Genomic DNA, 16,290 nt, shown 5'->3' with positions numbered 1-16,290 from the left:
GACTTGTTTTCCAAATGAATCTGAGTTACACGCCCCCCAACACATGCACCATTACACACACACAGGTATGTGCACTGTGAGGTGAAACACTGAGGAAATTAAAACTGTGCGACTTCTGGTGGATGGATTGATGAAAGATGAAGATTCTTCTTTTTTTTCATCATCTCCACTCATCACGTCTCTCCTCTCTCCTCATTCTCTTTCATATCACACAAACACTCACTTTTACAGACTCTCCTGAACTCATCACCCCCTTGTGTGCAGTAAGAGGAGGAGGAGGGAGGAAGGTGATGGCAATTAAACAGGCCTGAAACATTCAGCATGATGTGGTTCAGGTGGGCGTCCATTCATCTCACTGATCGCATCCATCGATCCGTTATCCTCCTGACTCTCTCTACAGGCTACGCTGGACAGAAAAATGAGGATAATGGAGTCATCATGTGATATGATTTAGGGATTTGAACTATTTTTTAGCTGTGAAATGTGGGCTCTGCCTTGTTTCCCCATTTTCAATTGATTCGACATCTGTTTACCCTCCATGTAATACAAAGAAAAACAGCCCCGCTCCCTATTTTAGTGTTAAAATCTCAAGCGGCACCTAATTGTGTCCAGTGGCGGGCAAAATGCCACAAAGTTTCCTGTTTAAAGACACAAAATAAATCCTTTAGTCCTTCAGTTTCCACAAAAGAGAATGACATTTTACTTCAAGCCTACATTAATAAACAGCTGCAGCTTAGATACAAACTTCAGTTAGATACAAATAATTATGGACTCAATGTTTATTTGAGATTTTTTTTGTTTTTTTCAGGCTGTAGAATTTAGCATCACATTGGAAGTGACTGCGTTAAAGTGCATGAAGCATGAAATCTGACAGCAGGGTCGCTGACAGGATTAAAGCAACACTGAGGTCATGAACACAATTCAGCCCCCAGCACAAACAAAGATAAAATGTTTGTCTCTAATTATTTTGATCCTTATTAAGTCTGCAACTCTGTTATCAGCGTTCTGTTTCCCAACATCATTGAGTAAACTTGAAACTTGAAATTAATGCCTAAAAGTAGTGAAATGTACAAGTTCCAAACTGCATTTCTTTCTTTCTTGTAAAACACTGTTTATGTGTCCAAGTTGTAATACTTTTCAGCTTCAGTCGAAATAACATGAATCAAAACAATGTTAAAAAGTGCTTTACAAAAACATGTGATGTGACGAGATTAAACAAAGATTAAAATCCCAAAATTCAACCGTGCTCTATCATCACGGCTGACCAGCGTTGGTTATCTGGTCCAGAATAGAATATCAGAGTAACCATTGGACGCTCTGTCAGAACTGAAATCTCTGCACAAACATTCGTGAAAGGGAATCTTCTCCCTGTGGGATAAGGGAACACCGTGACAGATGAGGAAGCCTGGGTGGCTTCTTGGCGTCCACAGATCTGGTTGGCCACAGCGGCGATCAGACTCCCTAAAAGAAAAATCCTTCACACAGACTTTCCCTTCAGTGCTAACATGAGGGTGACATTTTAGTGAAGTATCTGGACACTTTATTGGATGTACTGACATGGACTTTCGCACAAAACATCTGTTACACCTTTGAATGAGGTGTAACAGCTTTGGTGGTCCTTTAGCTTTCCATCGGCTGAAACACAGAGGTCGTGACCTCTGTGTCTTTGGTCCTGTCTGCTAGACTCTGAGCCGCAGCGGTGGTTTGTTGTTTGAGCCAAAATAAAACGTCCTGTGCTTCCCTGAGTGAGTGTGTTCGTGTGGATGTATTGGCTCGATGAAGGTGTGTTTCCTCAGTGCGTGTCTGTGTGTGTGTGTGTGTGTGTGTGTCACTTTCCCTGTCGTTCACTCCCATCCTGTCCGTTCCTGTCAGACACCCTCCTCCTGTTTGCTTCAATCTATGCAACAGAATCCTTCAGTTCGCCTCCAGTGGTTCATCCGGTTTCTCTCCCTCGCGCTCTCACTCTGTCCGCTCGTCTCCGTCTTTATCTGCTTTTTGTGTTCCAGTTCTTTGTACAGACAGAACCACGACACCACCTGTACACTGATATATGTCTGTGCGTGTGTGTGTGCGTGTGTGTGTGTTTGTGTATAGCAGCTGTGTGCAGACAGATGCACATACACACACGCAAGCGCGCACACGTTTTCTTTACTCTTTTGTAAAATATGAACATGTGGAATGCCTTGGTCTTAGTGTCATGTCGTTTGAACTTAAGCTGAACAAAAGATGATAATCAAGCAACTGAGTACAAGTTGTTACATAAATATATATATATAATATATAAATATATATATATAAATATATACAAATCTATACACATAAAATAAAGCCATTGAAATTTGAAATAAAGCTGTGTCAACTTGTGATTTTATTTTTTATTTTTTTGTCAGATTTTGAATGTCAGGTTTTTTTAAAAGTAAAACTAGACCTGAACCTGCTGGGGGGGAATGAAAACCAGACTGGTTTGTAAGAGCTGTTATTTACAGATGTCCCCTTAATGCATCACACGAAGGCGATCATAAAAAGCGCCGCAGGGGTCAAAAAGTGATTTTGCATCTTTCCACATCCGGTTGCCTTCTCTTAGCCTCAGTGGCTTTTAGATAAACTTGCTACTCACTGCTGTATACAGTGTTTATCATTTCACATCGCTGCCTGCATGAAAGTATCTACAAATGAGAGGTTTACATGAGGTTATCGTTGGAGCAAAAGCATTTGTGCATTTATCTCTCAGTGCGCATGTGTGAATTTCAGTGTGTGTGCAGATTTATGTGCTTTTGCGGCAATAACAGTCTCAAAGGTTTAGACCATCAGAGTTACCTTTGTAAAAGCTGGAACTGTTTGGCTGGCCTGCCCCTTCAAAGGCCTATTTGAAGGCAACACTTGGTTTTAGAGATAAAAGTTGGGCTAGGTTGGAGTAATGGTGCATTCACAGACTCAGAGGTATTTATTAATCCTAGGAGAAGATAGAAAAAGTAAACTCAATACATAAAACAAAAATGAATGAAAGCAGTCAAAGTGATGTGTTAAATTAGAATTAAATATTAAAAAAGACTTTAGGAAAGTACAGAAAAGTAAAATTAGTCCAGGTATCACAAGGAGGAGTTATAAACTTTGATGGCTGCAGGTACAAATGATTTCCTGCGGCCTTGAATTCGTCTTTTGCTGAACAAATTCTACGGAAACCGACCTGACTTCATTCATGTTTAAACCTTGGAGAAAAATTTGGGTCACAAAACTCTTTTAGCAGAGACTCTCCCAAAGACTGGATTCACCTGATGCCACAGACAGTGACTGACTCTTTACGTCCAAAATAATCCAAGGTCCACAGAGCAGCGTTGTCGCCAAGATTAAGCAGTATTTATTTTATGCAATAAATGCAAAAATTACCAATGATTTCAAACTAAACTAAAAATAAGGATTTCAAAGATTAACTAAGGATTGTGTTAGATCAGGAGATCGGGCTCCTTTTGAATACAATGATCAAATAACTGATTGGCACTTGATAGTGCCTTGCACACGGACGTTTGTAGATGCAGCTTCCTACCCAAATCAGTTGATGATTTTGAGGCTTCAAAAATTAAAAAACCAAAAGTGACGCCATGGTAACAGTGTGATTTGTCTTTAAGAGAATTCATGGTTGTTGACCAATGCAGGTATGTTAGACTTTGTTATACACTGTGTATTAGCTGCTCATGTTTTTCATAAATGTTAAAGGTGTTACATTTAAAGTGTTTTGATGTAGTGCTTTTCATTATGCAGGTGTGTATCCTTGCTTCTTTCATTTACATCTGTTCCTTGAGACCTGAGTGATTCAAGGACCGAGAGACAAAAATGCCAAGTGAAAGATCTTGTGCACATTGTCCGAGGCCATGCCATTTGGTAGTGGCACGTAAATGTGCAGCATTTACACGTCACACATCAAGCAAATCAAGCAATCAAGATGTGATTGAGGTGCAGACTTTCAGCTTTAATTTCAGGGTTTTTTATAAAATCATTGCATAGACTGTTTTGTTTTTTTATAAACAAAACAGTACATTTTCACAATAACTGAACTTATTGTGCAAATGTACTGTTTATGAGGTTGGGGAAACCTGCAGTCAGCTGAGACTGAAGAAGTCACTTGGATGAGTGACGAAACGTTTCTCCCACTGAAAACTCTACATCCAGATGAACAGAATCAACCTTTTGGGATTTACTTACCTGAATGATTGAAGATGCATCAAGACAGTAAGAAGGACAAAATCAAGATGTTTGCTCATGTTGTGACTGTAATGAACGCTGCGGCCTCTATGGGGCATTACTGAGCAGTCCTAATGTATTTTACTGTATGTTACACAGCAGATGAATTTAGTGTTGCAGTGTCATGAGCAACACTGAGCTGCTCAGTACAACACTGCCCCCATGTGGATACAGGTTGCTTTACAGTTGAGGATATCTTACCAAACTGTGGGGCGCAGCCACTGCACGCAGGAGGTGGACAACCAAGTTGAAATAATGGTTGTTATTTGTTTGTTTGTTTGTTTTTAAGGAGAAATAAATAAAAAAAATTACTGCTGCTTTTTTATTATTAATAATTTTTTTTAGGTGGTGTGTCGCAAAAAGTTTGAGAAAAGCTGGTGTGGGTGTGTTATGGCCCAAGGTAATTCTCCTTCTCTCTTCCATGTGGCCCATAATTGGTCCATTTGTATTTCCTGATGCCTTTTCCTGAACAACTACACCAACGATCTCCTCTGCTGCTTAAAGAGCCTGCAGGCTGTGAGTGAAGGTGGCTGTGATTTGATGTGACGAGCTCACTGCTGTGTGCGTCTGAGCCAGAAACACTTTAAAGGACCTTAAAAATGACCCTTTTAAGGTCCTTTGCTTGGGCGCATTTCTTTTTTCCTTCTGTTTCTTTCTGTCTGTTCTAGAAGTGGAAACTTATCTTCACCATCAGGATGCGATTGACATGCAGACTTTTGGCTTTAACTGACGGCTTTAACAAAAGTATTGCATTAACTTTTTAGGAGTTACACTCTTGTTTATACATATAGTCTCACATTTTCAGATGCTCAAAAGTAATTGGACAAATATACAATTTTACAACCACACTTCCAAAAACGCTGGGACGCTCTGTAAACTGTAAAAACAAAATGCAACCCCTTTTTTATTTACAACTGAACAAAGAAAACACATCACATATTTAAAATGAGAAAGTCTACAGTATATAAAGCTAAACCCCACTATGCAGATTAGCATTATCTTGTCAAAATATGCAAGGCCTTCCCTGAAAACGATGAGATCTGGGAACTGTGTATAAAAATGAATGTAATTCTTAAATAGTTAAAGTAATACTTTGCTAAAGTTCTTCAATTAAAGCTAAACGTCTGCACTTCAAACTCATCTTCACTGCTTGATTTAAAACCCACTATGATGCCCCCCCCCCAAAAAAAAACAAAAAACAAACTGAAAACAAACAAAAAAACAAAAACACATGTCAGTGTGTAAATCCAATATTTCTTCATCCAAAACACAGTTATAATAAATGTATTAACCTCATTTTCTTTTAATAATAAAAACTAATATCAACATAAAACATAAAAAACTAACTTCCAGTTGATGCCAAAGGGAACGCTCTGTCTCCTTCATCAGGTATCTGTAGTAGCTTAAAGAACAGTCAGCCCAGAGTGAAATACAGCACGACTAAAACTAAAGAGGACAGGGGATTTATAGCAGCACCTCGAGGCGAGGAGTGAGCTACTGAAGGAAATCTGGTTTGCTGAGTCAGCGACTTTCTTTAAGTTGTCTTAAAACTTTCACAGGAAAGTCTTCCCTGGTTTTACTCATGCCTGAACTTCTCTGTCTCTATTTCTTTTAAGAATCTGTAACTTTTATTGTGCTTCACTGGTATTTATAGACCTTATCTGAACATTGTGGTTCACAACAGAATTTTACACATTTCTGTAGATTCCTCTTTTATTTTGAAAGGATAACTTTCTGCGTTTGTTTTTACTTTGTCTTTTTCGATTTTTTTACTCTCATCGGTTTCTCCTGTTCTCACTCTGCTGCCTGTTCTTTTTTCTGCCTTGGTGGATTCATTGTTTTTGGGTTTGTTTGTTTTTTCTGCAGCTTTGAATCATCTCAGTATTAAATCGCCTTTTTCCCCCTGCATTTGGATCCTTGTTGGAACTGCTGCAAATCTTTGATTCATGCGAGAATCAAAGACAGATAATTTGGTAAACTACTGTTAGTGCGTAACAGCCAAGCAACTGGTATGATCCCCAGGTCATGGATTTTGTTGTATGAGCTCTATCTCATATATCCGTCATAGCGACTGTGAGACCAGCAGATATCCGAATACTTTATTTATCCCAAAGGAAATTATGTAATCAGTTATCTGTACAACTAATTATCAGAAAATTACCAATTTCAGTAATGTGTTGGAAAGTGAGACATCTTAAAAGTGCCTCATTGGTACAAAACAGACACAGGAACGGCAGAGCAGACCTTGTGCATTAAACACGCCCAAAAGACACTACAAAACTGTGGAGGGGTAATTCCAGGTTAATACTTTGGGACAGTAGATGCAGTGTGAGTAGGAATGATGTCAATACTGACATCAGTTATCATTTCGATTCTTTTAGATTCTCCACTTTGAGTCACCACCATCTCTTAGCAGCACGTCAAAGACATTCATGTAAATTAATTACAAGCTTTGTGTTCAAATGTTTGTGCAAGTTGGAGGTAGTTCCCCTCATTGTTGTGATCAGTGTTGGGGGTCGTTATTAAACATGTTACACAGAACACCTGAAATGCATCGTCTCAAATATAAACCTATGGGCTACAGTCCCACACACCAACACCAATCCCTGTGAGGACACCCCACATGATCTTTGTCTTAGTATTTTAGGCATCAACACAAAGCAAAGATGAAAACCAGCACGGTGACTTAAAAACAATCACTGCAGTGATTCTACTGTAGAAACATGAACAGGTAGAAACAGAGGCTGCACCCTGACTGCTAATCTCTGCTGTTGTTACCTGTTGAAGTTCAGGGTCAGCATTCACTAGGCTAGCATCACTCCGGGTTTCTTGCTAGCCTAGCATTAGCATGCTGTCTGTGCAGGTGCTTGTAAAGAGTTGTGTTAGCAGCATAATGCAGCTGTTTCTGTTCTAGATGCAGTTCCCACTTTACCAACCACCATCCTTATCTGTTGTACAAACATCTGTTTACTGGATGCTATGTAGAATAGATACACTGGTCACTATCACATAGTCACTGGCTTACATGCAAATCCAAAATCACCAATTAACCTGCATGCATGCCTTTTTAAGGAAGCCCGAGTACCCGGAGAGAACCTGCACAGACACGCCACACAGGCCTCAGCTGGCCAGTGGATTCAAACCCAGGCAACAGTGCTAATCCACTGTGACGCACAAAAGGGAAAGTTTAACAATGAGTCTTCTATATAAAACAGAATTTGAGTATTGGGTTTGGATGTGAGTCATGTAAACACTCACTTCCTGCCGTGAGAAATTAACCTCCATCGAGCTGATTAGTTTCTTGTCTCTTGGTTTCTTTCACCCTCACGACTCCTCCCTTGCTGTCCGTCTCTTTGGGTTTCTTCACACTGCCATCATTTACTCCTTAATGAATTAAATCACTTCATCTCGCTCCCATCTCTCCACCCACGAGCCTCCGATGGCAGCCCACATTTCTCGCTGAGGGAAACTCGCCCTGCAAGATGTTGTCACGACGACTGCATTTCTAATGGCGACTGCGGCGCCACCACAGCAACCAGTGACTCCAGTTTGTTTGGGTTCATTAGTGCCGGTGGTCGTAATGTGGAGTAGAGCTCCAGGCGACAAACATCTTAACTGCAGACAGATCATTTAGCAAAGTTTAAAGCTGAACTGGCAGACAGTTTGCTGACGCTCGCGTCATTCACACTGACTCATTCCGCTCCGTGTCTTCACCCTCAACATCAATACAACCATTCAGCCCCATTTCTTCCCCCCATTGTTAGCCAGCATGAGTCTGCAAGAGGAACCAGAGGGGATTAGACCAGAAAATAGAAAAATGATAATCCCTCAATTGAATTTCATCCTCCTTTTGAAAACACCTGCTTATGTAAAGAGCATGTATAAGTGTGTAAACCTCCTCCACTGTCACACTGGGGTGCAAGTGGCTGTTTTGGGATCAAATTATTAACATGAATAAGCCAAAAAAAATGCTTCATGTTTTTTTTTTCTCTGCAGTCACAAAGATCACATGTCAGAGATGATGGTGCTGACGTTTGTTTCAGGAGCAAATCAAACCATTTTCAATTAAGAGAGTGGGAGGTCTGGGTAAAGTGTGTGTCCGTGTGTGTGTGACGGAGAGAGCTTTATAAAAGGTCTCGAGGTCGAATCTGAAGTCAGTGTAGTGTCTAATCGTCCGAAGTACTGCAGTCGCAAACAGGGGCAATGTAAGTACCTCTTTAAGAGTCTCTAAAGAAGCTTTTAGTAATTTTTTTTTTCATATGTTAGTTTTTATTTGATTTGTTTTTTTGTACTTAAATGATGCTGGTATTTATTTTTTCTGTGTCAGTCAAACAGGTAAAAGTAAATTGAACTTTATAAAACTGAAATTGATATGAAATCCAGATTCAGTAAAAGAAAACACACAATATCGGAAACGTTTGCATGCTCGTTTTACGTGTTTTTTTTTCTTTTTTTGTGTTGAACCCGAGGCCCACATGGAGTAGGATCAATCAGCTTGATTTGTCATTGACTTTGGGAGATCATTGGCTCCTCATGACTTACCCATCACACCTTTCTCTGCATACAGCCGATCTTCCAGCTTTGTGAAAAGTTTGTAGTTTGCTTCAAGGCAGAAAACAGCAGCTGTGTTCATTCTGGATTCTGATGCTGGGGAAAAAAATGAATGGCTGCAGAGGAATCAGATGTGTGGAGAACTCTTTGTTGTTTGCAGGTTTACACAATTATCTCTTTGTGAGGTAGTGGAACATAATTTGGTTGCATCCACTAATGAAACCAAAAATATCCTCCAACACTTAGAATCAGATTCATCCAGATTGCCCACATCATCAAAAATTAAAACACAAACAAAACCTTCATAAACGATGCGTTGTGTTCATATTCTACAAGCACATTTATTTCTGGTATTTTTCAGGCTGATTACTGTGCTTTTATATGTACAGCAAATGAAAGAAAAGCAGATGCAAATGTAATGCATTTGCTTATATGCTTATATTTTCTGTATTGTTATATTTCAGTGACTTGCATAACTCAGTGGTTCCATAAGAAGTGGTCAGTACCTGGTAATGGGTTAAAGGTCTGTTGGCAACTATCTAAATAGGGCAAGGAGTGCGTTACAGGTTATTTAGCGGTTTATTTGAAGTTTTTAAACTCCAATCAGAAAATACGATAAGCTTAAATGGGAGGTTTTTGTTTATTCTTATGCAAAAGTCTTTGCATGTTCCCATGTTCTCTTTTCATTCAGAAGAACTTGTTAACTTTAATTTTAGCTGCATTTCTGTCTGCTGATTATCTTGGAGTTTCAGTAGGGATGCATCCACAGATCAGCACATCTCTTATTGAGCACCACTTTTCTCGTGAGACTCATAGGCTCCTGATTTAAGAGCCAATCAAAAGCTTGGACATTGTCTCAGTATCTGGATCGTGGGGATTAGGGATAAAAATGTGGCGCAGTCCCTGAATAGACTGGGGCACCTAATCACCCTAGCCACAAGAAAAACGCACTCACTCACTCACACGTACACCACTGAACTAAACATTTCCACAGCTTACCTGACACACAAGCACGAGAACATAAATGTCAGATGCAGTCTGACATTTATGTGATATCATAATGCATCAGTCCATACAGCTGACTGCTGCGAGTGGGCATTGTGCTCCTGCGCGCTCTGTGCAGGCCTAAAACACACCGAGTGTTTCCAGCAGCGCTAAAGTGTCTGAGGTGGTCTATTTCCTGCTGTGTGCTGCATGTCAGAGAGGACCACTGTGGAAAATCCCCCTTCACGATTCTTCTACAGTTCATGTGTGAAAACGACTCATCTCTGCTGAAGAAAATTTCATTTTCCTCAGTTTGTTGAGCATGTGCTCCTTTTTCCTGGGAACTGCTAAAGAAAAATGTTTCCCATAGCTGATAGAAAAATGGTGACAGGGCGTGTAAGGGTGCTAACAGTTGATGGTAAATGGGCTGATTCTTATAGCGCTTTTTAACTCTACTTCAAAGTCTCAAAGTGCTTAATGTAGCATGTCTCATTCACCCATCCACACACACATATATACAAGCACTGTTTTCTATGTCTAAATGTTTTTTATCTAACATTCAGATAGATGAACCCATCAAAAGCAACTCAAAAGGGTTCAGTATCACCCGGATCACCCAGGGATCCCCAACCTTTTCATTAGTAGATGACTTTCTCTTCCTCCTGAGCTGGTAGAGCAATAGCTGATGTGCATTCAGAATGTTTGTTTTTTACCTTTTGTATGAGAGATTTTAATGTGTTTTGTCTTTGCTGCTGTTTTCATGCAGAAGATGCAGACGTCCCACAGGCCTGTGCAGTGGCTCGCTGTCATGCTTCTTGTCATTGTTACAACCGGCCAGTGCCAACAAAGCGACAGGTGGGCTCACTGTTCCCACCTTATTTCAGAGTTTATGAATAATAACTACTATTTATTTATTACGGATTTTATCTGTTTTTGGTGTCACTTTGAATCTAAAACAGTTTTCACTCATTTAAAATGTATTCATGTGCTGAGAAATGAATGGACCCTGTTTGTTGTGCTGCGTTTGCGGCTCTGAGTTTGTTTCCATAAATGAATCTGTGTGTTTGGATAAAACATGTCATTGATGGTTGCTGCATGAACTTTGAGACTGTGCGCTGACCAGCAGCTGCTTCCTGCTGTCTCTTTTCTCGCTGCAGTCGCCGAGCTGTAACTGAACACCAGCTGATGCATGACCGCGGCCGAACCATCCAGAGTCTCAAGAGACTCTTCTGGCTGTCCAGCGCGATCGAGGGTCTCCACACAGCACAGACCCGCTCTGCCGCTTTCAGCCCCACAAAGGTCTTAAACCTGGCTCTGAATCCAGAGCTGATCCCTGATGATGGAAACCCCCAGAACGCCCGAGTCAGGAGCCTCCTGAGAGACTTCTTTAATCCATACCTGCCAAACGGGGACGACTAACAACGCACAGAAGCAAAAACATGAAGCTAAACATATATGAAAATTTTATTGTGTCAATTGTTTGAATAATAAAATGCACAAAAAGCACAACTACAAAATCATCCGGAGTGCCCAAAGCACCCATTCAGCTGCAGATGTGTCTCAAGTGTTTAAAAGCAGCTGTAAGTTTAAGTTTAGTTAATAGAGCTGCATGAAAGTGTTTCAGTGGGTGTAGTGGTAAGGTTTCAATGTATGACTGCATACGTCTATATGACTGCATAGGCTTTAAAAAACATTTATTGGGGTTTATTGATGTTGTTGTTTTTTGTTTTTTAATCATGACTGAATATCACACGTTAAGGCCAACACACACCAAATTATCTAGATAACGAATATAAAACTTGTTGGTTATTGCAGACTTTTTTCAATATCCAGCTTTAGTTTTAGGACCAGCATATTCATGTGTTTGAAAGCCATTTAGACAATTTCATAACTGCAGATGATGCCTGCAAAACTCAAAGTCACAATAAACCTAACTGTGACAGTTAAAAAATACATGATTTAGTCTGTTATATATTTTTTGCATTCATGGAAAAATAAGCTTTTTTTGTGCAGATATTTAAAAAAAATCATACTTATACTAAAATGTTAAATGCTCAAATTAATTTTGCAGTTTAATTTGTGATGTTCTTTTTTTGACCATTTTCCTACAGCTGGTTACCAAAGTTGAATAGGCTTACTTTTTGTAAACTAAATGCTGTAACTCTTCAGTTTTCAGTTTTGGGAAAAAATTGCCACCTGGTAACAGCAAGCATAAATATTTAAAAGACTGTATGCAGATTTCTCCTGTATATATTCTTTGAATTATAAACACATCATCCCTGATATACAAAAGCTGTGATACGTCACCCAGCTCTGCTACATATTTTCCAGCTCTCATTCTCTCCATCAAATGCAAATATACAAATTTTGGATTCGGCAGAAAGATGGCGAAAGTATGAAGCCCAGAAAAAAGTGTAGGACGGAGACAGTTTGAGATCCCACACAAAGGCATGTAGCAGTTTTAAAGAACCTGATCTGGATGAGAACCAAAATTTATTTGGTTCTTTTAAATAGTTTTTATGTGATTTTGCTGGCAGAGAAGCAGCATGGGATTTTCCCAAATACATTTGGGAGAAAACAACGCTCCTGACTTCAACAAAACTTAAATCAAGTAAATTAGTTAATTTGTTTTTCTAAATACCCCTTCAATGTCCACTTTATAACATAAAAATAGCATTTTAATGATGTTGTCTTTTGTTAATGTTAAAAAGTCCTTGAAGCATGAGACTGAACATATTTACATACCTGCAGCTATGCTTCTCCCACACCTCAGAAGTGCTTTTTTTTTATCATTAACTGAAATATTTTCAGGTTGGTCTCTTTTGTCCTTTATTGTGCTGCTTTTAGCAAATTTGCCTGATGCACAACAGTGTTGTTGATTTTTTGGAGGTGTCAGTTGCTCTGCATCCTACAGCTGCCCATAGCATCCGTCTCTGCAAAGTTTTTGCAGGGAGTCTAACCTGAACTTAACAGGTTAGACGTAGCACTGTGTGCTATGATAGATTCTGAAAAGAGAACCCAAGAAAGTAAATGCAGAGGTAACAGCAACCTGAAAGTCGAGAGATTCAAGGGGTGCCCCTGAATGTAAGCATCTCCATCCAACGATTCCAAAAAGTCCCATTGTCCAATAAGTACTATACAGTAACAAAGACCCAGACAAAGATGTGCTGCCTAACAAAACAAGGATGTGACTGCAGGTGAAAACCATGTTATTTGTACAGCAGAAAAGGCAATAGAGAGTTATGTTCAATTACAGCAGCATGGTCTGATTTAACTCCTATACTGAAGCTGATGGAGGATTTTGACTTTCAGCCTTTACAGTGAAGTCATGTTACAAAGTGAATGATTACAAACACAAAAAAGCCTGTAATACAGGAAGGAATGAGGGACTTTAGGCTGCAGCTACTACATTCAAAAAGACTGATGCAACTGTGTAAGAGGGAGAGGAAAGGAGGGAAATGATGACTCATTTAGATCTTATTGCAAATATCTGACATCATTTGCATTTGGCTTTGTGCAACTTTTATTCAGCTGTCAGCATGTTGGAAAATGTGCATGATCATTGTGCTTTTCTTGGCTGCATTAGACCAGTGCTTTGTGTAAAATAAAATCAGTGCGTTGTGGTTGGTTCAGTAGTAAAAATGCAAACCTGTGTTAAGTTTAACATGTCATATAGTGCAGCTTGAATTTACCCAGAGTCAGTAACATTTCCAAATTTGTGTGATCAGTGTATAAAGAAATGTGCAAGGATGTATGCAACACTAATCTGAATGCTTGCAATTTTACCTTGTGAATATTTATATTAAACTAAGTGGTGCACAGTTGTACACACGGTCACGGTCTGTGTCAGCTTACTGCTTAAAGGGGACTCATTATGCTTTGTCTTATCAGTCAGTGTCACAGATTTTACCTGAATCTGAGCAGAGAGCACAGAGTTCATCCTGTTCGTCCTGCCAACCTGGTTCAGGTTTTTCCTGGTACCAGGAAACCAGGGATTGTCCATTGTTTCCGGGCTGTGCAGTTAGTGTTAGATGTTATCTGGTCAAGTCTAATCTGGCCTTCTTGTTCCCAAATACAACCTGTTGTTTGCACCTTGTCACAAACCCTCTGTATTTCTGTCTCTAATCTCATGATTAGAGACTTTGACAATGATAAAGGAACCTCCTCGCGAGTGTTCTTGACTCGGTTACATGGTGTGAAGGGTTTTTCTTAACCCAGGAAAGAGTTCTGGAATCATCCACTTTAGGTGTCTTCTGTGGTCTCTGAGGCATTTTGCATTCAACACCTCTTTGGGCCTCATATTGAAAGCTCAGTTAACTCCAGATATCTGTTAAATTTGTCATGGAATAATAAGGGAATGTGTAATTATTTGCCTCTGAGAATGGGGGGGTATTCTACTGTATATAGTATTTTATTTTATTCTAATTTTTGCTTCATAACTTTTGCACTGTCCACTTCCTGCTGTGACAAAACAAATTTCCCACGTGTGGGACTAATAAAGGTTATCTTATCTTATCTTATCTTATCTTATGTCCTTGCTGACCTGCATTTGCTCCCTGCCAAATACCGAATTGAGTGTTAGTTCTGTTGCTTACCTTTACAATCATAAACAATACCGCGCCGTGCTACCTCATTGAACTCCTTAGTCCATATACCCCTAGGAGAGCCCTAAGATCATCGGGACAATTACTCTTAGTGCAGACTGGATCCCGGCTAAAGACCAGAGGTGACTGTGCTTTTGACCTAGCAGCCCCGAGCCTCTGGAACAATCTTCCTGCTGCTATTCGCGCCTCTGATTCCATCTATTCATTTAAATCTCAGTTAAAAACGTACCTGTTTGACCAAGCGTTTTCAGTTAGTTAGTGCACATCCCCTATATTTTACCCTGATGTTATTTATCTTCTACTAATGTTCCCCTGTATAAATACCCCCACCTTATATTTATGAATACCCAGTAATTTTATCTCCTAAACTAAGCTCTAATGTTTTATTTCTTATTTTGTCTGTACTTTTGGGGTTTTTTGTACTCTGTTATAGCCTTTTATCTTATATCTTATGTTTTAACCTTGTTGTGAAGCACTTTGGTGTACCTTCGTTTTGAAATGTGCTATATAAATAAAGTTGTATTGTATTGTATTATAATTCTTTCATCTTTATGGTTAGATTTAAAATCCACTGTTATTGTGTACAGAAGCAAAATTAAGAAAATTGTGTCACATGTTCTATCTATCCATCCATACATCCATATCAAATCTAATCAGCTGCAGTTTTGTTCCAATAACCATTGACATTAAGATAAATTTATGTAATTCTTCAAAATACCTATTATAAATACCCAAGGGCATTTCAAGATGGCTGTTGAGTAGCAGTACTTGCGCTGGGACGCTGGGTCAGTGAAGCCTGTGAAATCTCTGTGAGACAAAGGTTCAGGTGATAGACTGTGCGGATGTTCCAGATGTGGTCAGCGCTGGCTTTCAGCACAGACGCTCCAGTCACCTGTTGCTCTGATCTGTTCTTTATGAGGGAGTGTCATGAGAATAACTCAGGTGTCTCAGCTGAACAAAGAACGGCAGGGTGATTTAAAGAAATCCCCTGTCAGGGAGAGACACTCATTTGCTATAAAGAGAGAGACAGGCGTGCAGCTGCGCCTTGATGCAGCTCCAACAAGTGCTTTAGCACAAGAGTATAAGAGAAGTATAAGTAGGATTTCTTTGAATAGTCAATCATGCAAAGCTACTCTGGAGTCCAAAAATGAAAAGAATATGCAGCTGAAATAAACTTGGCATCATTTGATAAGCCTGGACTTTTACTAATACAGAACTGAGGAGAAAAGTTTGAGTCTGGATTTGAAAATCTACACTCAGTCACCCGGGCGACCTTGGACTGGAGGTTTGTGCCAAAGGAGAAGAGCTCTGTGGCCAAATGCTGTATCCTCAAAGGAGTTTAGTTACTGAATCCAGGGACAGTTAAGAGCCCAGCATGAAGGGTGTGATGGTGTATGTTGAGTAATAGGGCTGGAAATGTCAGGGGAAAGATAATCCGATTAGGACCTTGAAGGTCAGGAGGAAGATTCTGAAATCAGGTCTGGTTTATATTGCAAAGACACCCAGACAGGAGAAATGTAATGGAACTTTTTAGATAACAACTGCTGCACTTTGAACTTCCTGAAGACCACTTGTTGCTGTCAATCAGTTCTGGGTGTAATAAAGACGGGTGCAAGGTTTGCAGCATCTGAAGTGGATGAGAAAAACTAAATCTGGGCTATGTTATCTAAACTAAGAAGAAAAGACAGATAGATAATATTATTTTTGAGATAAAACCTCAAAACTTCTCTTGAGGCCAAATACAAAAAGTTTTCTGTGTTTTTAAATGCTATTTTTTGGTTGTGAGGATTAAAAAATGTTTTAGTAACTAAGTATTGATAGTTTAAGGTTAGAAGCTTTTAGGCTTCTCATACCCAAGCTGCAATAAATCAATCAATTATATGATAATGAAAAAAACAAAAGACATTCTTTG

At 39.5% G+C, this 16,290-nt stretch overlaps 1 long non-coding RNA gene across 1 annotated transcript; it reads left to right on the top strand.

Moving 5' to 3' along the window:
* Window positions 1-8,314: 8,314 nt before the first annotated feature.
* LOC100696893 (uncharacterized) lies at window positions 8,315-14,834 on the top strand. Its single transcript, XR_269255.4, has 3 exons — window positions 8,315-8,444; window positions 10,541-10,629; window positions 10,932-14,834. It is a non-coding gene; the product is annotated as an uncharacterized LOC100696893 (long non-coding RNA).
* The last annotated feature ends 1,456 nt before the right edge of the window (window positions 14,835-16,290 follow it).

This window comes from Oreochromis niloticus, linkage group LG5, assembly GCF_001858045.2.
Source record: "Oreochromis niloticus isolate F11D_XX linkage group LG5, O_niloticus_UMD_NMBU, whole genome shotgun sequence".
NCBI lineage: Eukaryota > Metazoa > Chordata > Actinopteri > Cichliformes > Cichlidae > Oreochromis > Oreochromis niloticus.
Note: the sequence above shows the minus strand (reverse complement) of the source record. Positions and strands in the feature narration are given on the sequence as shown.